This window comes from Hylobates moloch, unplaced genomic scaffold, assembly GCF_009828535.3.
Source record: "Hylobates moloch isolate HMO894 unplaced genomic scaffold, HMol_V3 SCAFFOLD_1, whole genome shotgun sequence".
Classification (NCBI taxonomy): domain Eukaryota; kingdom Metazoa; phylum Chordata; class Mammalia; order Primates; family Hylobatidae; genus Hylobates; species Hylobates moloch.
In genome coordinates, this window is record NW_026652276.1 from 97,464,199 (window position 1) to 97,486,981 (window position 22,783).

The 22,783-nt window shown below is 47.5% G+C and overlaps 1 protein-coding gene across 1 annotated transcript in view; it reads right to left on the reverse strand.

Annotated features, from left to right (window-relative positions):
* Nucleotides 1-575, reverse strand: part of OCM2 (oncomodulin 2) — an 11,979-nt gene extending 11,404 nt beyond the window's left edge. Inside the window, exon 1 of the mRNA XM_032755891.2 lies at nucleotides 401-575. The gene's annotated coding sequence lies outside the window, so the exon portion shown is untranslated. The remainder of the gene's footprint in view (nucleotides 1-400) is intronic.
* Nucleotides 576-22,783: the final 22,208 nt, after the last annotated feature.

The following is a 22,783-nucleotide window of genomic DNA, read 5'->3' on the forward strand; positions in this document are numbered from 1 at the left end:
TGATCACACCACTGCACTCCAGCCTGGGTAACAGAGTGAGACCTTGTCTCAAGTAAAAAATAAAATAACATAAATAAAATAAAAACAATTAAAATGAAATAATAAAATAAAATAAAATAACATCAATCCACGGAACCCAAATCTTCACCCAAGGTAGAGTGACACCCTTACTAAAACAAGTATGATCATCAGCAACTAAATTAAACATGGTCCAAGGGAAGCGTGAATGAGGAAAGATTTGGTTATGCTCAGGCATTTGGACCAGTTTAACTGAGGTCAAATTTTTTCAGATTTTTCTTTTCAAAAGCTGGTTCTGGAGCGGAGTTCAGGAGCACGTTCTTCATAAAGAGGCTCTTTGTGGGTCGGCCCTGGTGGGCGGGATTTCATTAATCTCACCAACCTCGTTATCCAAGATGTTGAAGATGCAGCATCGATCAATGAACGAGATCCTCGGTCTCATGAAGTCAGCTTTCTGGGGAAGGAGAAAAGAAACACAAATAAACAAGGAAATAAACGCCCGAGCTGGAAACAAGATGGCGTGAGGGTCAGGTTCCTTGAACTCACGTTTTTTTCTTTTTTTTTTTTTTTCTTTCTGAGATGGAGTTTCACTCTGTCGCCCAGGCTGGAGTGCAATGGCGCGATCTCGGCTCACTGCAACCTCCGCCCCCCAGGTTCAAGCGATTCTCCTGCCTCAGCCTCTTGAGTAGCTGGGATTACAGGCACCTGCCACCACGCCTGGCTAATTTTTGTATTTTTTGTAGAGACGGGGTTTTACCATGTTGGCCAGGCTGGTCTTGAACTCCTGACCTCAAGTGACCCACCCGCCTTGGCCTCCCAAAGTGCTGAGATTAGAGGTGTGAGCCACTGCAACCAGCGAAGCTCACGTTCTTGAGTCACCATCTGTCCTTTATAGAGAAGCAGTTTGGAGATTTTGTCCTATGTGTCTGAGGCCAGGTGCTATGGCTCACGCCTGTAATCCCAGTAATCCCAGCATTTTGGGAGGCTGAGATGGGAGCATTGCTTGAGCCCAAGAGTTCGAGATCAGCCTGGACAACATAGTGAGGCTCTATCTCCTCAAAAAATAAAAAAATTAGCCAGGTGTGGTGGTGCATGCCTGTGGTCCCAGCTACTCAGGAGGCTGAGGCACGAGGATCACTTGAGCCCAGGAGGCCGAGGCTGCAGTGAGCCATGATTGCATCACTGCACTCAGCCTGGGCAACAGAGCAAGACATTGTCTCAAAAAAAAAAAAGTATCTGAATCTCTTTTTGGCAAAGCAATCTGACATGTTTCTTGTTTCAGAGAATCAGCTTATTTTCAACCTAAAAGCCAGCTAACTCTCACAGGGGAATACTGTATGTGGTGATTACTGCAGTGTGTGTTTGTGTGTTAAAGACTGCTTTGTCATGCAGACTACAGCTCCAGCCTTACCTCGCTGTAATTTACTGTGGATATTTTGCATTATGTAGGCAGCATCTTGTAACTCACAGAAGAGCTGGTGGGCGGTGGTGGTGGGGGGGTGTCCAAGTCCCAATTCAGGTGTGCCATAAACTGGCTGACCTTAGACGAACCTTGTTAAACTGCTGAGCCCAGGTTTTCTCAACTACAATCATAATAATAAGACTTTGCCTCTAAGTTTAACATGGGGAATAATGACCGTATGAAAATATAGACAGCCTGGGCAACATTGTGCGACACCTGTCTCTGCCATAAATTTAAAAATTAGCCAGGCACAATGGCTCACGCCTGTAATCCCACTGCTTTGGGAGGTAGAGGCAGGAGGAATGCTTGAGGCAAGGAGTTTAAGACCAGCCTGGGTAACATAGCGAGACCCCATCTTTACGAAAAAGTTAAAAAGTTAGTGAGGCGTGAAGTGTGCGCCCGTAGTCGCAGCTACTTGGGAGGCTAAGGCAGGAGGATCCCTGGAGCCCCAGAAGTTCGAGGCTGCAGTGAGCTATAATCGCACCACTGCACTGCAGCCTGGGTGACACAGCAAGACTATGTTGCCTCTGCTGGTCTCGAGACATCCTTGTAGTCTGCTGTCTACTCCACGAAGGATGTAGTTACGTTGATAATCTTCATTGTTTTACAGATGAGGAAACTGAGGCTTGAATGATTTACCCAAAGTTAGCAAATGGTAGAGCTGAGACTTGAAGCAAACTGACTCTAGCATGTTCATCTTAACTCCCTGGAGACAAGGAGCTCAGCACCCAGTGGCCTGGCTGTCTCCAGGAGTGAGGAATGGGGAAAAAAAAATTGCAACCTGGCTCACTCTTTTGTCTCCAGCGGCAAGAGACAGAAATGGATATTTCAAGATGATGATGTTATTATTATTATTGAGGCAGCACCTCACTGTCTCCCAGGCTGGAGTGCCGTGGCATAATCTTGGCTCACTGCAACCTCCACTTCCCAGGCTCAAGCGATCCTCCCACCTCAGCCTCCTGAGTAGCTGGGACTGCAGGCACGTGCCACGTCCGGCTAATTTTTTTTGTAGAGACAGGGTTTCACCATGTTGCCCAGGCTGGTCTCGAACTCCTGAGCTCAAATGATCTGCCTGTCTCGGCCTCCCAAAGTGCTGGGATTACAGGCATGAACCACCGAGCCCAGCCAAGACATTATTCTTTCGTAAACATAGTTGCTCTTAGCATATGGTTCTCAATTGATGGGCGTGTGTGTGAAGTTCTCTCTGGAAAAGTTTTCTCTGGGAGAAAATTCTAGATTTCACTGTTTTACATTTCAAAGTTGCCAGTTTGTTAAAAAATCAGGCTGAGAAGGAACACATTAGGACAAAAATGTGAAAGACTGTCATTAAAGCAAGAAGACCAAGGATGGAATTTTACAGACTTTGCAGAGAATTCTTGGATCAACCGATGGACGCGGTGGCTGATTTTAACAGGAGCTGCAAAGAGTCTAATCCCTTTCGTCACAAATGCATCTGGGGCCAGACCCCAATTTCCTGCTGCCCTTGGGGGACTTTTTAATCATTTTTTTTCTCCAAGCTTAGAGTATACATCAAATCCCAGGTCCACACTGACCCCCACTCTGGGCTGGAAGGGCCTGACCTCTCCCGAGAGTGGGGGCGGAAGAGAAGCTGGGAAATACAAAGTCATTCGATGGATGTGACACTGAGCACAGGTTGACCATCAAGCCAGGGAGGAGGCCTTTATGCCCGAAAGCCCCTGAGCCTGTTCCAGGGATGGGGTGAACCACTCCTGTACCCACCCAGGCTTGCCTAGGTGTGTTGTGTGCCAAGGAAGCTTCAGGGAAGAGAGGACAGAGAGAGGTTGGATGTCTAGGAGTTGTTCAGTAAAGTGAACAGAAAGCGAATGTTCCAGTCTGAGAAAGTAAAATCACATGAAAGAGGAAAGCGAATTGTCACAGAAGGTCGAGGGCTGGGCTAAGGAAAGGAGAAACCACACGCTCAAAATCCTGGTCAAAGCACGTCCACCTTAATGGGAGAGAAGCACCTTCCTCCACTGTGGGGCGGGGCCAGGCCAGGGCCAGAGCCCCGGCTGGGAGTGGATCCTACACTTGCTTTTTTTTTTTTTTGAAATTATGGTAAAATATGCATAACATAAAATTTGCCATTTTAGCTATTTTTGAGGGTACAATTCAGTGGCATTTATTACATCAAAAATATTGTGCAACCGGGCTGGGCATGGTGGCTCACGCCTGTAACACCAGCACTTTGGGAGGCCAAGGCAGGCAGGAGGTCAGGAGTTCAAGACCAGCCTGGCCAATGTGGCAAAACCCCGTCTCTACTAAAAATACAAAAATTAGCTGGACTTGGTGGTGTGCACCTATAATCCCAGCTACTCAGGAGGCTGAGGCAGGAGAATTGCTTGAACCTGGGAGGCAGAGGTTGCAGTGAGCCAAGATTGCGCCACTGTACTCCAGTTTGGGCGACAGAGCGAGACTCTGTTTAAAAAAAAAAAAAAGAGAGAGAAAAACAAAATATTGTGCGATCGTCACCACCATCCATCTCCAGAACTTTTCCATCTTCCCAAACTGAAACTGTCCCCATTAACCCTCACTCTCCATCCTCCTTACCCCCAGGCTCTGATAACCAACATTTTACTTTTTTTTCTGTCTCTATCAGTTTGACTATTCTAGGTACCTTATGTAAGTGGAATCATGCTGTATTTGCCTTTTTTTTTTTTTTTTTTTTTTTGGAGTTTTGCTCTTGTTGCCCAAGCTAGAGTGCAGTGTGCCACCACGCCGAGCTAATTTTTTGTATTTTATTAGAGACGGGATTTCACCATGTTGGTCGGGCTGGTCCCAAACTTCTGACCTCAAGTGATCCACTTGCCTTAGCCTCCCAAAGTGCTGGGATTACAGGTGTGAGCCACTGTACCCGGCCATATTTGCCTCTTTGTGACTGACTTATTTCCTCCCCTCCGCTCCCTCCCTTCCTTCCCTTCTTTCTTCTTTTTTTTTTTTTTTTTTTTTTTGAGACAGGGTTTGGCTTTGTCCCCCAGGCTGCAGTGCAGTGGCATGATCTCCGCTCACTGCTCACTGCAACCTCTGCCTCCCTGGCTCAAGCAGTCCTCCCACCTCTGCCTCTCTAGTAGCTGGGACTACAGGAATACACCACCACACTTGGCTTTTAAAATTTTTTTGTAGAGATGAGGTCTCACTTTATTGCTCAGGCTGGTCTTGAATTCTTGGGCTCAAGTGATCCTCCTACCTCAGCCTCCCAAAGTGCTGGGATTACAGGCATGAGCCACTGCGCCTGGCCTACTTTTGTTTTTGAAGTGGGTTGAGATGGGCCTGGGTTGCTCAAATCCCAGTATAGCACTGCATAGGATATATCACTGTCCTCAGTTCTCAGAACCTGGGTCTCCTCAGCTGTGAAAAGGGATAGTGAGAATAGTGGCAATCACAGGGTTGCTGTGAGAGATACTTAAGATTTTGTAGAAACACCCACGCAGGCTGGGTGTGGCGGCTCACATCTGTAATCCCAGCACTTTGGGAGGCCGAGGCAGGAGGATCACTTGAGCGCAGGAGTTCAAGACCAGCCAGGGCAACACAGTGAGATGTCATCACTATAAAAAAATATATAAACTGGGTGGGCGTGGTGGTGTGCACCTGTAGTCCAAGCTACTCGGGAGGCTGAGGTGGGAGGACTGCTTGAGCCTGGGAGGCGGGAGGTCGAGGCTGCAGTGAGCTGTGATTGTGCCCCTGCCTTCTATCCTGGGTGACAGAATGAGACTCTGTCTCAGAAAAAAAAAAAAAAAGAAAAAAAGAAAAAGAAATTATGATTTCAAGACCCAAGGAAAATTGCCTGTTAAAATGTTTTAAAATAATCTTTTAAATAAAAGTTTTAAAAGAGAAACACCCATGTATTGTGGACATTGAATGGTGCCTGGCACCTGCTCAGCTTTGAATCATTTCTGCCATGATGTTGCCATCAAATCTCCAGGGAAGGGGAAGCAGGCACCCTCACGGCCACCAGGGGGCGCCGCTGCCACAGCTCTGAGTCCCGGCTGGGCCAGGCTGGCATCTCCACTGCCCATCACCTCCCACCATTGTCCCCTTCCGTCTTCAGGCTGGGCCCCCACTTTCTCCTCTCACCCACTCTGCCATTACTCCACACTCCCATCCTTCCTATGTCCTTACTTTCACCCAGGATCAGAAAGTGCCCCACAGTGTCCAGGCCACATCACCTTGTCCCATGACCTATGTCCCATCCCTCCCAAGGGAAGCTTCAGCCCATACTTTGCGCCATTTACCCGGCCCAAGGGCTCTCCCCCCACAGGTAATGACCTTGTCCCTTTTCCCTCTGGATGGTTTCTGTGAGGGTCAGGTGAGGTCATGTGTGGGGAAGTCTCTCATAGACACACACCAGGGTCTGGTGCAACAGCTCACACCTGTAATCCCAACACTTTAGGAGGCCAAGGCAGGAGGATCGTTGGAGGCCAGGAGTTCAAGACCACTCTGGGAAAAATGGTAAGATCCCATCTCTACAAATAACTTAAAAATGAGCCAGGTGTTGAGGCATGAACTTGTAATCCCAGCTACTCAGGAGGCTGAGGTGGGAGGGTCTTTCAAGGCCAGGAGTTTGAGGCTGCAGTGAGCTATGATCATGTCGCTGAACTCCAGCCTGGGTGACAGAATGAGACCCTGTCTCAAAAATAAATAAATAGGCAAATAAAAATCAGCCAGGTGGGGTGACACAAGCCTATAATTCCAGCACTTTGGGAGGCTGAGGCAGGAGGATTGCTTGAGGTCAGGAGTTCAAGACCAGCCTGGGCAACATCTCTACAAAAAAATTTAAAAATGAACCAGATGTGGTGGTGGGCACCTATAGTCCCAGCTACTCAGGAGGCTGAGGCGGGAGGATCACTTGAGGCCAGGAATTCAAGGCTGTAGTGAGCTATGATTGCACCACTGCACTCCAGCCTGGATCACAGAGTGAAACTGTGTCTCTAAAACCAAACCAAACCAAACCAAACCAAACCAAACCAAACCACAGCCCGGAGGTGGTGACAGGGTTGGGACAGCTGCAGTGAGCCTCAGGCCAGGGGCCCATGCCTTCCTCGGGAGCTCTGAGGAGTCCTTCCTGGTCAGAACACACTCCAGGAATTGCATTTTTCCAGCAGGGCTGGAGAGGTGTCCACAGGCCTGAGCAGACCCCGCCCCTGGGAGAGAGGCCTGTGGGCACCGAGGCCAACTCTAAGGGGGTAGCTGCATTTGTAGCCCAGCTCCTGGGCACTTACTAGGCCCGAATGTGGGCTCCGCGTGGCCAGAGAATTGGAAAATGCAGATTTTTTTTCCCACAGGAAATCTCCAAATGTTTGAATATTGGCAGTTACTTAAAATTATTTTCAAACTCTTCATGGGCCAGTCAAGGCAATCTACAGCCGGGCTTGGCCTGTGGGTACCATTTTGCAGCCTCTGATAGAAGCTTCTTGAAGACACTGGTCAATGCTAATGGTCAATCCCTCACAGCACTGACCACAGGGATAACCTGAGTTTTAAGCTGCCTGGGTGATCTTTATTTTATTTTTATTATTAATGTTTTAATTTTTTAGGGGCAGGGTCTTGCTCTCTTGCCCAGTCTGCAGTGCAGTGATGTTATCATAGCTCACTGCAGCCTTGACCTCCTGGGCTCAAGCAATCCTCCCTACTCAGCCTCCTGAGTAGCTGGGACCACAGGCACATGCAAACATGCTAGGCTAATTTTTAAATTTTTGGGTGTGTGTGTGTTGGGGGCGGGTTGGGTCTCACCGTGTTGTCCAGGCTAGTCTCAAACTCCTGGCCTCAAGCAAGCCTCCCTCCTCTGCTTCCCAAAGTGCTGGGATTATAGACGTGAGCCACTGTGCCCGGCTGAGCTTCACTCCTTCTCATGGAAGACTTTTTGTGTGAGCATTGATAGACACTTGGTAACCCCATTATAGCATGGGCACTGGGCTCTTATAAACAGGGGGCATCATATCCTCTCCTTGGTCACCAGGATGACATTTCTGGGTGCACATAAGAAATGTCAGCTGCGCTGGGCATGGTGGCTTATGCCTGTAGTCTCAGCTACTTGGGAGGTTGAGGTGAGGGGATCGGTCGATCCCAGGAGTTTGGCATTCATTGGTGACCTCCCAGGAGCAGGGGACCACCAGGTTGCCTAAGGAGAGGTGAACCGGTCCAGGTCAGAAATGGAGCAGGTCAAAACTCCCGTGCTAATCAGCAGTGGGTTTACACCTGTGAATAGCCACTGCACTCCGGCCTGAGCAACAGTCTGTATGTAAATTAATATAATATAATATAATAATACATGTCAACTGCAAATTGCACACTGATTCTTCAGCCACCCCAGGAAAGGCCGACCTCACACTGCACATGGATGGTGTGACAGTCTTGAACATGGGGAGAGAGAACTTGTCCTCGCAGCCACATCAACAGAAGCCAGAGACTGGGGCCAAGAAGAAAGACCCAGCGGGGTTGGGCTGGAAAGTCCTGGACGCCCAGCTCTTCACACCCACTCAGTGCATGTGATCACAGCTGTGGAATCTAGAATAGATGTGCTTGGCAGATGGCCTCTGAAGGTGTTGAAATGGGGCTTCACGTGGCCAGCTGATATCTGCATGTCATAAGAAGCCAGGTGCTGCCACCGCCCTCCCCCTGTTTGTATCCAGCGGACGGGACTTCTTGTGCAGGTCCCGGTTTGTCTTTGCTTCCGACCCCAAGCAGGCAGCTGGATCAAGCTGTCCTGAGAAGGTGATCTATTTCCCTAGCTGGGTGTGTGCAGTGCTGAATGCAGCTATCCCAGACACATTTATTCCATATGCACCCCCCTCCCCAAATTCCATGGAATGAACAAAGTCAGATTTCAATAAGGATGACTACAGCCCAGGGCGAAATAACTCTGGTATCCCCTCTCTGTAGCTCCCCAAACTCTTTATTTTATTTTATTTATTTTTTGAGACGGAGTCTTGCTCTGTTGCCCAGGCTGGAGTGCAGTGGCATGATCTCAGCTCACTGCAACCGCTGCCTCCTGGGCTCAAGCGATTCTCCTGCTCAGCCTCCCGAGTAGCTGGGACTACAGGCGTGCATCACTATGCCCGGCTAATTTTTGTATTTTTAGTATAGACGGGGTTTCACCATGCTGGCCAGGCTGGTCTCAAATTTCTGACCTCAAGTGATCCACCCGCCTCGGCCTCGCAAAGTGCTGGGATTACAGGCGTGAGCCACTATGCCCGGCCACCAAACTCGATCTCTCTCTCTCTCTCTCAGAGTCTCTCTCTCTCTCTCTCTCCCACACACACACACACACACACACGCACACACATACACACAGAGATACCCATGATATACACACAACGCTCGTTTTGCACCATTTGAAAATTCGATGTCCAGTTAAGAGCAGTGACTCCCCTTGCCAATTCCAGGAAATAAAACTAAGCACAGATTGCCAGTTCACTGCATGTCTGTGGCCTCATATCTTTTTGGGAAGTGGCCTCTGTCTCTGGAGCAGGGAGACCATACAAAGTGTTTCGCTTCACTGGGCATTGTGGCTCATGCCTGTAATCCCAGCACTTTGGGAGGCCAAGGTGGGTGGATTGCTTAAGGCCTAGAGTCTGAGATCCACCTGGGCAACATAGTGAGACCCTATCTCTAAAAAAAAAAAAAAAAGTTAGCTGGGCATGGTGGCACATGCTTGTTGTCCCAGCTACTCAGGAGGCTGAGGCAGGAGAATGGTGTGAACCCGGGAGGCGGAGCTTGCAGTGAGCCAAGATGGTGCCACTGCACTCCAGCCTGGGTGACAGAGAGATACTCTGTCTCAAAAAAAAAAAAAAATACATAAATAAAAATGCTTAAACATTTGAGAAGAATCAAGCCCTGAAGGGACCATAAGGGCTCCCCAACAGGAGGATGCGTGCCTCAGGGCACTGGGGAATCAGTACTGCAGTGACATCTAAATCTGTTGTCAGGAAGCAAGTCAGTCGTAACACCAGAGCAGCTTCGGATTAAAAAATACAAATCAACTGGGGGCAGTGGCTCACATTTGTAATCCCAGCACTTTGGGAGGCAGAGGCGAGAGGGTTGCTTGAGCCCAGGAGTTTAACACCAGCCTGGGCATCATAGTGAGCGTTCATCTCTCCAAAAAAAAAAAAAAGACCCAAGTGTGGTCCCAGCCACTCAGGAGGCTGAAGTGGGAGGATCACTTGTGCCCAGAAGTTGGAGACTGCAGAGAGCTATGATTGCACCACTACACTCCAGCCTGGGTGACCAAGCAAGACCCTGTCTCTAAAAAAATAAGAAAGAATAGTCTGGGTGCGGTGGCTCACACCTGTAACCCCAGCACTTTGGGAGGTCAAGGTGGGCAGATCACAAGGTCAGGAGTTCGAGACCAGCCTGGTCAATATGGTGAAACCCCGTCTCTACTAAAAATATAAAAAAATTAGCCAGGTGTGGTGTCGGGTGCCTGTAGTCCCAGCTACTCAGGAGGCTGAGGCAGGAGAATTGCTGGAACCTGGGAGGCAGAGGTTGCAGTGAACTGAGATTGCGCCACTGCACTCCAGCCTGGGTGACAGAGTGAAACTCCGTCTCAAAATAAATAAATAAATAAATAAACAAACAAATAAACAAACCCCAAATCTCAGAGGGATTAGATTGCCTGCCCTGGGCCACAGAACTAGCTGTAATCATGGTCCCAAGTCTTTGTGTTGGGAGAAATATTAGTTTGGAAGCTCAGTTTCCTCCTCTGCCTCCCAGGTGGACCTGACCTGGCTCATGTGTGTAAATGGAGGCATCTCCCTGCGTGCCCACATTTGTCGAGCCCTTTCTTTCCTTCCCCCTTCCTTTTAAAGATGTCTTTTCTTGGGCTGGGCGCAGTGGCTCACGCCTATAATCTCAGCACTTTGGGAGGCTGAGGCAGACAGATCACTTGAGGTCAGGAGTTCGAGACCAGCCTGGCCAAAAAGGTGAAACCCCATTTCTACTAAAAATACAAAAATTAGCCAGGCATGGTGGCGCATGCCTGTAATTTCAGCTACTCAGGAGGCTGAGACGGGAGAATCGCTTGAACCCGGGAGGTGGAGATTGCAGTGAGCTGAGATCACGCCACTGCACCCCAGCCTGGGCAACAAAGCAAGACTCCGTCTCAAAAAAAAAAAATATTTTTTTTGAGGAAAGGCAGAAGCATTGGAAGAAATGATAAGAAAACATAAAAAGAAAAATAATTATCCATGATTCCTTCAACTAGATAAAACCACTATAAATGTTTGCCTAGGGCCTTCCAGTGTTTTTCTGTACACACACAAGTATGCACAGACCAAAAACTATATACTTTAACAATGTAAAGACTTTGACTATATTTGCCAGGTAGGGTTTTAGAAAGTTGAAACTAATTCATTCTCTAACCGTGTATGAGAGTATGTTCCTCCTGCACCTTCATCAAATATTCTTGTTCCTTTTGTTAAATTATGCATATGTTTTCCTAGTGCAGTTTCCCTTTTCTAGCATTAAGTGGCAGTTCTCTAATACTTTTTTTTTTAAGAGACAGGGTTTTGCTCTGTCAGCCAGGCTGAAGTGCAATGGTGAGATCATAGCTCACTGCAGCCTTGAACTCCCAGGCTCAAGCGATCCTCTAGCGGCAGTGTCCCAAGTAACTGGATCCCACGGACAAAGACGTTCCATCGTGGGGAGCTATAGTCATGAATGTCAGCGCACGCACACACACACACACCACACACACATACACACACATACCACACACACATACACACACACACACCACACACACACATACACACACACCACACACACATACACACACACATACACACACACCACACACACATATACACACACATACACACACAAACACACACACATACACACACACCACACACACATATACACACACATACACACACAAACACACACACATACACACACACCACACACACATATACACACATACACACACAAACACACACACATACACACACACCACACACACATACACACACACACCACACACACACATACACACACACCACACACACACACACACCACACACACACATAAACACACACACATACACACACATACACACACACACACACAGAGAAAGAGAGAGAGAGAAAGCAAGAAAGAGAGAGAAGTAAGGAAGGAAGGAGAAAGAGGAGAAAGAAAAAGAGAAAGAGACAAAAGAAAAGGAAAGAGAGAAAGGAAGAAAGGAAAGAAAGGAAAAAGGAAAGAGGGGGGCAGAAGGAAGGAAGAAGGGGAAAGAAGAAAAAAGCAAAAGGAAGGAAGGAAGGGAGGGAGGGAAGAAGGAAGCAGGCAGGCAAGCAAGCCAGGTGTGGTGGCTCACTCCTATAATCCCAGCACTTTGAGAGGCCGAGGTGGGCAGATCACGAGGTCAGGAGATCGAGACCATCCTGGCTAACACGGTGAAACCCCGTCTCTACTAAAAATACAAAAAACAGCCGGGCGTGATGGTGGGCACTTGTAATCCCAGCTACTTGGGAGGCTGAGGCGGAGAATGGGCTGAACCTGAGAGGTGAAGGATGCAGTGAGCCGAGATGGTGCCACTGCACTCCAGCCTGGGTGACAGAGCGAGACTCCGTCTCAAAAAAAAAAAAAAAAAAGAAGAGAATGAGAGAATGAAAGGAGGGAAGGAGGCAGGGAGGGAAGGAAGGAGGCAGGGAGGCAGGTGTCCTCTTGTGGACTGCTTTATTACTTTGTTGTTTTTATCCACCAGAATACTACATTGTGAGTTGCCACAGTTACTCACCTTTGGCTCTGCCTCAGTGGCAACCCATGGCGTGATGTCCCAAATGCCTACTCGGCAAACAGTCCTGATTGTGCAGTGAGCAGCACTACAACTACATCAGTGTAGTTGATTGACGGATGTCATTTAAAGACAGAAACGTGTGCAGAGGTGAGTGCAGAAGGGTGAAGGGGACTTCCAGGGACAAAACCTTGAGATCCGTCCTAATCCTTCACCAAGGACTCGAATTTTTTTGTTTTTTATTTTTGTGGGTGCATAGTAGGTGTATGTATTTATGGGGCACATAAGATATTTTGATACAGGCATGCAATGTATAATAATCACATCGGGGGCCGGGCGCAGTGGCTCACACCTGTAATCCCAGCACTTTGGGAGGCCGAGGTGGGTGGGTCAGGAAGTCAGGAGTTCGAGACCAGCCTGACCAACGTGGTGAAACCACATCTCTATTAAAAATTAAAAAATGAACCGGGTGTGGTGGCGCATGCCTGTAAATCCCAGCTACTCGGGAGGCTGAGGCATGAGAATTGCTTGAACCCAGGAAGCAGAAGTTGCAGTGAGCTGAGATAGTGACACTGCACTCCAGCCTGGGCGACAGAGCGAGACTCCATCTCAAAAAAATCACATCAGGATTAATGGGGTATCCATCTCCTCAAGCATTTATCCTTTGTGTTACAAACAATCCAGTTATACTCTTTTAGTTATTTTCAAATGCACAATTAAATTCCTATTGACTATATTCACCCTGTGGTATTGTTAAATACAAGGTCTTACTCATTCTTTCTAATTATTTTTTGCACCCATTAACAATCCCCTCTTTCACCCGCCCCTGCCACCTACCATTCCCCGCCTCTGGTAACCATCCTTCTATTCTCTATCTCCATGAGTTCAATTATTTTATTTTGTTTTAATTAATTAATTAATTTTTTAGATGGAGTCTTGCTCTGTCGCTCAGGCTGCAGTGCAGTGGCACGATCTCAGCTCACTGCATCCTTCACTTCCCAGGCCCAGGCCATTCTCCTGCCTCAGCCTCCCAAGTAGCTGGGATTACAGTCGCCAGCTACCATGCTCGGCTAATTTTTGTTTTTTTAGGAGACACAGGGTTTCACCACGTTGGCCAGGCTGGTCTTGAAATCCTGACCTCAAGTGATCCACCTGTCTCAGCCTCCCAAAGTGCTGGGATTACAGGCGTGAGCCACCGCGTCTGGCCTGAGTTCAATTATTTTTAATTTTTAGCTCCCACAAATAAGGAAGAAGATGCAAAGTTTGTCTTCCTGTGGCCGGGTTATTTCGCTAAACAGAAAGAACTTCGGTTCCATCGTGTTGTTGCAAATGACAGAATCTCATTCTTTTTATGGCTGAATAGTACTCCATTGTGTATAAATACCACATTTTCTTTATCCGTTCATCTGTCAATGGACACTTAAGTTGCTTCCAAATCTTGGCTACTGTGAACAGTGGTGCAATAAACATGAAATGCAGAGATCTCTTTGATAGACTGATTTCCTTTCTTTTGGGGATAAATCTAGCAGTGGGACTGCTGGATCGTGTCATAGCTCTAATTTTAGTTTCTTGAGGAACCTCCAAACTGTTCTCTATAGTAGATGTACTAATTTACATTCCTACCAAGAGTGTATGAGGGTTCCCCCTTCTCCACATCCTTGCCAGCATTTGTTATTGCCTGTGTTTTGGATAGAGCTGGAATTTTTTTTTTTTTTTTTGAGGTGGAGTTTCGCTCTGTTGCCCAGGCTGGAGTGCAGTGACAGGATCTCGGCTCACTTCAACCCCCGCCTCCTGGGTTCAAGCGATTGTCATGCCTCAGACTGCTGAGTAGCTGGGATTACAGGCATGTGCTACCACGCCCGGCTAATTTTTGTATTTTTAGTAGAGATGGGGTTTCACAATTTTGGTCAGACTGGTCTTGAACTACTGACTTTGTGATCCACTTGCCTTGGCCTCCCAAAGTGCTAGGATTACAGGTGTAAGTTACCACACCTGGCTGGGATTTTTTTTTTTTTTTTTTTTTTTTCTGAGACAGAGTCTCGCTCTGTTGCCCAGGCTGGAGTGCAGTGGCACTATCTCTGCTCACTGCAAGCTCCGCCTCCCAGGTTCATGCCATTCTCCTGCCTCAGCCTCCTGAGTGGCTGGGACCACAGGCGCCCGCCACCACACCCAGCTATTTTTTTGTATTTTTAGTAGAGACGGGGTTTCACCGTGTTAGCCAGGATGGTCTTGATCTCCTGACCTCGTGATTCGCCCGCTTCGGCCTCCCAAAGTGCTGGGATTACAGGCGTGAGCCACCACACCCAGCCGAGTTTTGCTTTTTTTTTTAATAGGATAGATTATGTACATTTATTCAGGAAGATATAATATCAAATATCCTCTTCCACTGAAGTAAAACTATCTATGTCTAGAACAGTCATCACAAACAGGATTTTTTTTTTTAAGAAAAAAGAAAGAAAGAAAAGAAAAGAAAAGAAAAAAGAAAAGAAAAGAAGAAAAAACAGGGTCTCACTATGTTGTCCAGGCTGGTCTCAAACTCCTGGACTCAAGTTGTCTTCCCGCCTTGGCCTCCCAAAATGTTGAGATTACAGGCGTGAGCTGCAACACCTGGCATAAACAGGCTTTTAAAAATTTATACAGTATCTCTAGGCACAACTGAATGCTAATAGCAAACCAAAGCAACCCTTCAGATTTACAAGGCTGGCCACAAATAGCAAAGAAGTGCTCTCAATATCCTCCCCCCCAGCCTATAAACTTGCTGTAATTCACAAAGAGAATCCAATGAAAGATGTCAACATTAATAACAATAATATCTAGAATTTATTGAGTGCTTCACTGTGTGTCAGATACTGGGTGTCTATTGCATGAAACAGCTTCTATTTTTATCTATTTTATGAATGGACTCTCTGAAGCTCAATAGCTATTAAAGAGGAGTTAAATGGCTATTCGGTGTCCTGGGGTTGGTAAGTGGCTGAGAAGAGGCTGAGTGTGGGCAGTGTGAGCGTCAGGCCTGCGCTTTTAACCACGTCCCTGTGCTGTCTGTTGAGGTGACCCATTCCCTGGTATCCTGTGGTCTTTGCACCAGGGAGGGGGACATGGGAGTCTGGAAGCCCCGCTGTGGGCCAAGATAGGCTTACCTGCCTTCTCAGCCTCAGTTTCCTCATCTGAAAGGAAGAGGGTGGGTCAGAGTGACCTTAGAACACATTGGCCCTGACACCCTAGGACCCTCCAATTTTTTGCTTTTTTTTTTTTTTTTTAGATATGGAGGTCTGGCTATATTGCCCAGGATGGTCTCGAACTCTTGGCCTCAAGCAATCCTCCTGCCTCGGCCTCCCAAAGTGCTGGGATTACAGAATGAGCCACTGCGTCCAGCCAACCGTCCACATTTTGGGGCGAGAGCCAATCCCTCACTTTGCAGCTGAGTAGCCTTGATACACTTTGGGGAGACAATATGGGTCATGGCCATGGGGCTAAAATGTAACTAAGGAAGAGCGAGTCTCTGCCCTGGAGTCCCCAGTCTGCCTCTGGTGACACCTAAAACTCAAACCAGGCTGGGCGTGGTGGCTCACACTTGTAATCCCAGCACTTTGGGAGGCTGAAGTGGGCGGATCACCTGAGGTCAGGAGTTCAAGACCAGTCTGGCCAACATGGTGAACCCTTGTCTCTACTAAAAATACAAAAATTAGCTGGGTGTGCTGGCACGTGCCTGTAATCCCAGCTACTCAGTAGGCTGAGGCAGGAGAATTGCTTGAACCTGGGAGGTGGAGGTTGCAGTGAGCCAAGATCACACTACTGCACTCCAGCCTGGGCAACAAGGCGAGACTCTGTCTCAAAAAAAAAAAAAAGCCCAAAACACCAAAAACCCAAACCAAGCTGGAGAGGCATCCTTGGGGTCTGGGGATGAGCGAGGCATCCTTAGAAACAGGCCAGGGAAGGAGGGAAGGAAGCCCCGCAGTCACAGTGAGGGCCAATTCCCTTGCCAGCCTGTGTATCCATGCACTGGACCTGGGGACAGGAAATGTAATCATGGTCACACACTAGGTGCTGACTTGCACTGCTGCCCTGCCCGGGAGGCCCCCAAGCCTGAATCAAGCCGAACACCCCGTCTGGAATTGGACCTCATGGAAGGCAAAGGCATTCTCGGCTTAATCAAGAAAAGTGGATACCTGGACCTCACTGCCACCTCATTGAGCTAATGCTTTAAAAATAGGAGTGAGGTTCATGGCCAGCCCTTGGGGAGGACTGGGCAAAGGCTTCTTGCCTGATCATTACGGCTCTTTTCAAATGAAGCTTGGGATATTCACCCCGGGAAGGAGTCCTGCCTGGAAATAGGAGGAGTGCCCCAGACAGCAGGTCTCAGGGTCAACAGGGGGCCCTTCTGTGGAACTCAGAAAGAATGCATCTGGCCGGGCATGGTGGCTAACGCCTATAATTTCAGCACTTTGTGAGGCTGAGACAGGTGGATCCCTTGAGGCCAGGAGTTCAAGACCAGCCTGGGTAACATGGTGAAACCCCGTGTCTACTAAAAATACAAAAATTAGCTGGGCGTGGTGGTGTGTGCCTGTAATCCTGGCTTCTTGGGAGGTTGTGGCACGAGAATCGCTTGAACCAGGGAGGTGGAGGTTGTGGTGAGTCAAGATCATGCCACTGCACTCCAGCCTGGGTGACAGAGTGAGACCCTGTCTTGGAAAAAAAAAAAAGAATGCTTCTAATCATCTAATCAACAGGTCAGAGAACTTACAGAGAACCCTCATTTGTGATGTTTCACATTTTGTTAAAATTTTTTTAATCGATTATATATATTTTTTGAGATAGGGTCTTGCCATGTTGCCTAGTATGGCCCAAACTCCTGGGCTCAAGTGATCCTCCTGCCTCAGCCTCCCAAAGTGCTGGGATTTCAGGCATAAGCCAGTGTGCCTGGACACATGTATCATTTCTACATGTTACAAACATTCCAGTTATACTCTTTTAGTTATTTTTATTTTTATTTTTTTGATGGAGTCTTGTTCTGTCATCCAGGCTGGAGTGCAGTGGCACAATCTTGGCTCACTGCCACCTCCACCTCCCGGGTTCAAGCGATTCTCCTGACTCAGCCTCCTGAGTAGCTGGGATTACAGGCACACACCACCACACCCGGCTAATTTTTGTATTTTTAGTAGAGATGGGGTTTTGCCATGTTGGCCAGGCTGGTCTTGAACTCCTGACCTCAGGTGATCCACCCGCCTCGGCCTCCCAAAGTGCTGGGATTACGGGAGTGAGCCACCGCGCCCGGCCTATTTTAGTTATTTAAAAATGTATGGTAATTAATGTTGACCGTAGTTACCCTGCTGTGTTACCAAATAGTAGATCTTATTCATCCTACCTACCCATGTTGGTCAAAGAAATCATTGTTTCCCTCTCCATGTTTCTGGAACACTTAGACTTCAGGCGCCCTTTTTATTTTTTATTTTTATTTTGATTTTTTTAGAGAGAGGGTCTTGCTCTGTTGCTCAGGCTGGAGTGCAGTGGTGTTATCATGGCTCACTGCAGCCTTGAACTCCTGGGCTCCAGCAATCCACTCACCTCAGCCTCCTGAGTAGCTGGGACTACAGGCATGTGCCACCATACTCAGCTAATTTTCAAAAAAATTTTTTTATAGAGATGAGGTCTCACTGTGTTGCCCAGGCTGGTCTTGAACTCTTGGGCTCAAGTGATCCTTCCACCTCAGCCTCCCAAAGTGCTGGAATTACAGATGTTAGCCACTGCACGTGGCCCAGGCTCCCTCTTGAGATAGGCAGTTGGAGCCCCAAGCTTAGCTTTGGGAGCCAGGTGGGTCCCTGAGGGTGGCCAGGAAACAAGTACTGCCTCCTGGGGGACATACCCGTTTTTATGTACCCCATGTTTGGTCCACACACAGCACCCCGGACCCAGCATCTGAATGGGGCTGGTGTCAGATGAACACACCAAATCATCCCCTTGTGCTGTTTATATCTTGAGAGAATAGATAAGATATTTGCAATCGAAACAAGAAAAGTGGCTAAATCTGGGGAAAGTGCTTGGCCCGATCCAGTTGCTTATGATTTAAGCAGAAAGTGTAAACGTCTCCTCGAGCCCAGGGCCAAGGACAAAGACAAGCGCTGGGCTCTGCCCAGGATGCAGGATGAGCCAAGCCGACATGCGGGCGGCGCCAGGAGCAGGGAGCATTTGCAAGTGCTAACTCATTCCTGCTGTGTGCAGACAGCACCCGCGGACAGACCAGGCCCGCCCCGCCAGCGTCTAGGCGAGGGATGAATCCTGCAGAATGATGATGTTTCGAATGAATAGGAAAAGTGTATTGTGTCAGGGTTCTTTGAGAAACAGAACCAACACGAGATTAGATAGATAGCTAGCTAGCTATCTAGATAGATAAATAGATGATAGATGATAGATAGATGATAGATAGCTAGATAGACAGATGATAGAGAGATGATAGATAGATGATAGATGATAGATGATAGATAGCTAGATAGACAGATGATAGAGAGATGATAGATAGATGATAGATGATAGATGATAGATAGGTAGATAGATGATAGATATAGATAGATGATAGGTAGATAGATAGTGATATAGATAAATGAGGAGAGGATTACTATGGGAATTGGCTCACGAGATTATCAAGGCTGACACTCTCACCCACCCTGTGCCATCTGCAAGCTGGAGAACTGGTGAAGCCAGCAGCGTGGCTCAGTCCAAGTCCAAAAGGCCAGGCAACCTGGAATTCTGATGCCCAAGGGCGGGAGAAGATGGGTGTCCCAGGTCCAGGAGAGAGACAGAGAATTCTTTCCTCTGCTCTTTTATCCTCTCCAGGCCCACTGACAATTGGGTGGTTCCTGCTCAGACTGGGAGACGGCAGAACTCCCTTACACAATTCACTGTTTCAAATGCCAGTCTCGGCCGGGTCCGGTGGCACACACCTGTAATCTCAGCACTTTGGGAGGCTAGGGTGGGCAGATTGCTTGAACCCAAGAGTTCGAGACCAGCCTGGGCAACATGTTGATAGCCTGTCACTACAAAAAATCCAAAAATTAGACAGGCGTGGTGGTGTGTGCCTGTAACCCCAGCTATTTAGAGGGCTGAGGTGGGAGGACCACTTGAGCCCAGGAGGTTGAAGCTAAAGTGAGCCATGTTCACACCATTGCACTCCAGCCTGGGTGTCAGAGTGAGACCCTGCCTCAAAAAACGACAAAAACAAAACCCACAAATGCCAGTCTCTTCTGAGATGACTCTTACAAGCACACCCAGAAATAATGCCTTACCAGCTATCTGGGCATCTCTTAACCCAATCAAGTCGACACCTAAAACAGGCTGACTCTGATGTTTAAAAGAGAAGGGAGCCTGGCCCGGTGGCTCATGCCTGTAATCCCAGCACTTCGGGAGGCTGAGGAGGGTGGATCACCTGAGGTCAGGAGTTCGAAACCAGCCTGGCCAACATGGTGTAACCCTGCCTGTACTAAAAATGGAAAAAATTAGCCAGGCGTGGTGGCATGCGCCTGTAATCCCAGCTACTTGGGAGGCTGAGGCAGGAGAATCGCTTGAACCTGGGAGGCGGAGGTTGCAGTGAGCCAAGATTGCACCACTACACTCCAGCTTGGGCGACAAGAGCAAAACTCCATCTCAAAAAAAAAAAAAAAGAAAAAAGAAAAGAAAAGAAAAGAAAAAGAAAGAAAGAGAAGGGGGTTGGATTGGATTTCCATTGTTTGTTTCTTCCTTATGAGCTGAGGGGTCCTGGATCCCGGGCAATTGGGGATGGCTTGTGGATGTCTGACCCTGAAGCTGGTCACTCAGCCATAGATTGGCAGATTTCTAGATGTTTCTTGAATTTATGGAAGGGAATCTTGTGCTTTTTAAATTTTTAGTTCACTAGTTATTAAAACATGTTTATTTTATTTATTTAGTAATTATTTATTTTACTTATTTATTTTTTTGAGACAGAATCTCACTCTGTCACCCAGGCTGGAGTGCAGTGGCACGACCTCAGCTCACCGCAACCTCCACCTCCTGGGTTCAAGCGATTCTCCTACCTCAGCCTCCCCTGTAGCTGGGATTACAGATGTGTGCCATAATGCCTGGCTAATTTTTGTAATTTTAGTACAGACAGGGTTTCACCATATTGACCAGACTGGTCTTGAACTCCTGACCTCAGGTGATCCACTCGCCTCAGCCTCCCAAAGTGCTGGGATTAGAGCCACCTCACCCGGCCTTAAAACGTTTTCAAAAATAGTTTTGAAATGTCCATAACATAAAATGTGCCATGTTAACCATGTTGAGGCGTACAGTTCAATGACATTCAATACTTTCACACTGTGATGTAACCGTCATCCACCTCCATCTTCAGAATTTTTTCATCTTTCCAGACTGAAACCCTGTCCCCATTAAACACTCACTCTCCATCCGCCTCCCCCAACCTCCTGGCATCCGCTGTTCTACTTTCTGCCTTTATAATTTTGAGACTCTAGGTAACTCATATAAACGGAGTCATGCAGTATTTGTCCTTTTGTGATTGGCTTATTTCACTTAATACAATGTCCTCAAGGTTTATCCATGTTGTAGCATGTCCCAGGATTTGTTTCCTTTGTAAGCTGAATAATCTTCCATTGTATGCATAGGCCACATTTGGTTTACCCATCCATCCGCTGGTGGACAGTTGGGTTGCATTTATCTTTTTTTTTTTTTTCAGACAGATTGTCGCTCTGTCACCCAGGCTGGAGTGCAGTGGTGCGATCTCAGCTCACTGCAACCTCTGCCTTCTAAGTTCAAGCGATTCACCTGCCTCAGCCTCCTGAGTAGCTGGGACTACAGGCGCCCACCACCATGCCCAGCTAGTTTTTTGTATTTTTAGTAGAGATGGGGTTTCACCGTGTTAGCCAACACGGTCTTGATCTCCTGACCTCGTGATCCGCCCGCCTCAGCCTCCCAAAGTGCTGGGATTACAGGCATGAGCCACTGTGCCCGGCCGGGTTGTATTTATCTTTTAGCTATTGTGAATAATGCTGCTGTGAACATGGGTGTGCAAATAGTTTGAGTTCCTGCTTTCAGTTCTTTGGAATGCTAGCTCATAAGATAATTCTACGCTGCCCAGGCTGGAGTGCAATGGCACAATCTTGGCTCACTGCAAACTCCACCTCCGGGTCCAAGTGATTCCCCTGTCTCAGCCTCCTGAGTAGCTGGGATTACAGGCACATGCCACCATGCTCAGCTAATTTTGTATTTTTGGTAGAGATGGGGTTTCACCATGTTGACCAGGCTGGTCTCAAACTCTTGACCTCAGGTGATCCGCCTGCTTCAGCCTCGCAAAGTGCTGGGATTACAGGCGTGAGCCACCACACCCGGCCCAAAAAAGTTTTTTTTAGAGACAGGATCTCACTATGTTGCCCAGGCTTGAGTGCAGCTCACTGCAGCCTCCACCTCCTGGGCTCTAACGATCCTCCTGCTGCAGCCTCCCAGTAGCTGAGACTATGAGTACGCACAACCAATTTCTGTGTGTTTGTATTTTTTTTTTTTTTTGTAGGGATGGGGGCTCACTATGTTGCCCAAGCTTGTCTCCAACTCCTGGGCTCAAGCAATCCTCCTGCCTTGGCCTCCCAATGTGTTGGCATTATAGGCATGAGCCACTACACCTGGTCCTATTTTCGACTTAATTTTTTGAGGGGCCATCAAACTGTTTTCAACAAGGGCTGTGCTGTTTTCCATTCCCACCAGCAGTGGGCAAGAGTTCCAATTCCTCCACGTCCTCACCAACACTCATTTTCAATGTTTTCTTGAGTGACCATCCTAATGGGTAGAGTGCTATCTCATTGTGGTTTTGATTTGCATTTTTCTAATGATTAATGATGGTGAACATCGTTTCATGTGCTTATTGGCCATTTGTATATTTTTGGAGAAATGTCTGTTCAAATCCATTTTTATCAGGTTTAAGAAAAATTGTTGAATTGTAGGTGTTCTTTATGTATAATCTGGATATTAACCCCTTATCAGATACATGACTTGCAGGCCAGGCTTGGTGGCTCACGCCTGTAATCGCAGCACTTTGGGAGGCCAAGGCAGGCGGATCACTTGAGGTCAGGAGTTCGAGGCCAGCCTGGCCAACATGGTGAAACCCCTGTCTCTATTAAAAATACAAAAATTAGCTGAAGATGGTGATGGGTGCCTGTAATCCCAGCTATTTGGGAGGCTGAGGCACGAGAATCACTTGAACCCTGGTGGCAGAGGTTGCAGTGAGCCGAGATCTCACCACTGCACTCCAGCCTGGGTGACAGAGCGAGACCCTGTCTCAAAGAAAGAATATATATATACATATGTATACATGTATACGTATACATGTATACATATATACATGTATACACATATATATGTGTATATATATATATATATGACTTGTAAATATTGTCTCCCATTCTCCTGGGTTGCTTTTTCGCTATGACGATAGTATCCTTTGATGCACAAAAGTTTTAAATTTTGAGGTAATCCAATTTGTCTATTTTTTGCTTCTGTTGTCTGTAGCTGTTCTTAATTTGTAAAAAGCCGTTTACTT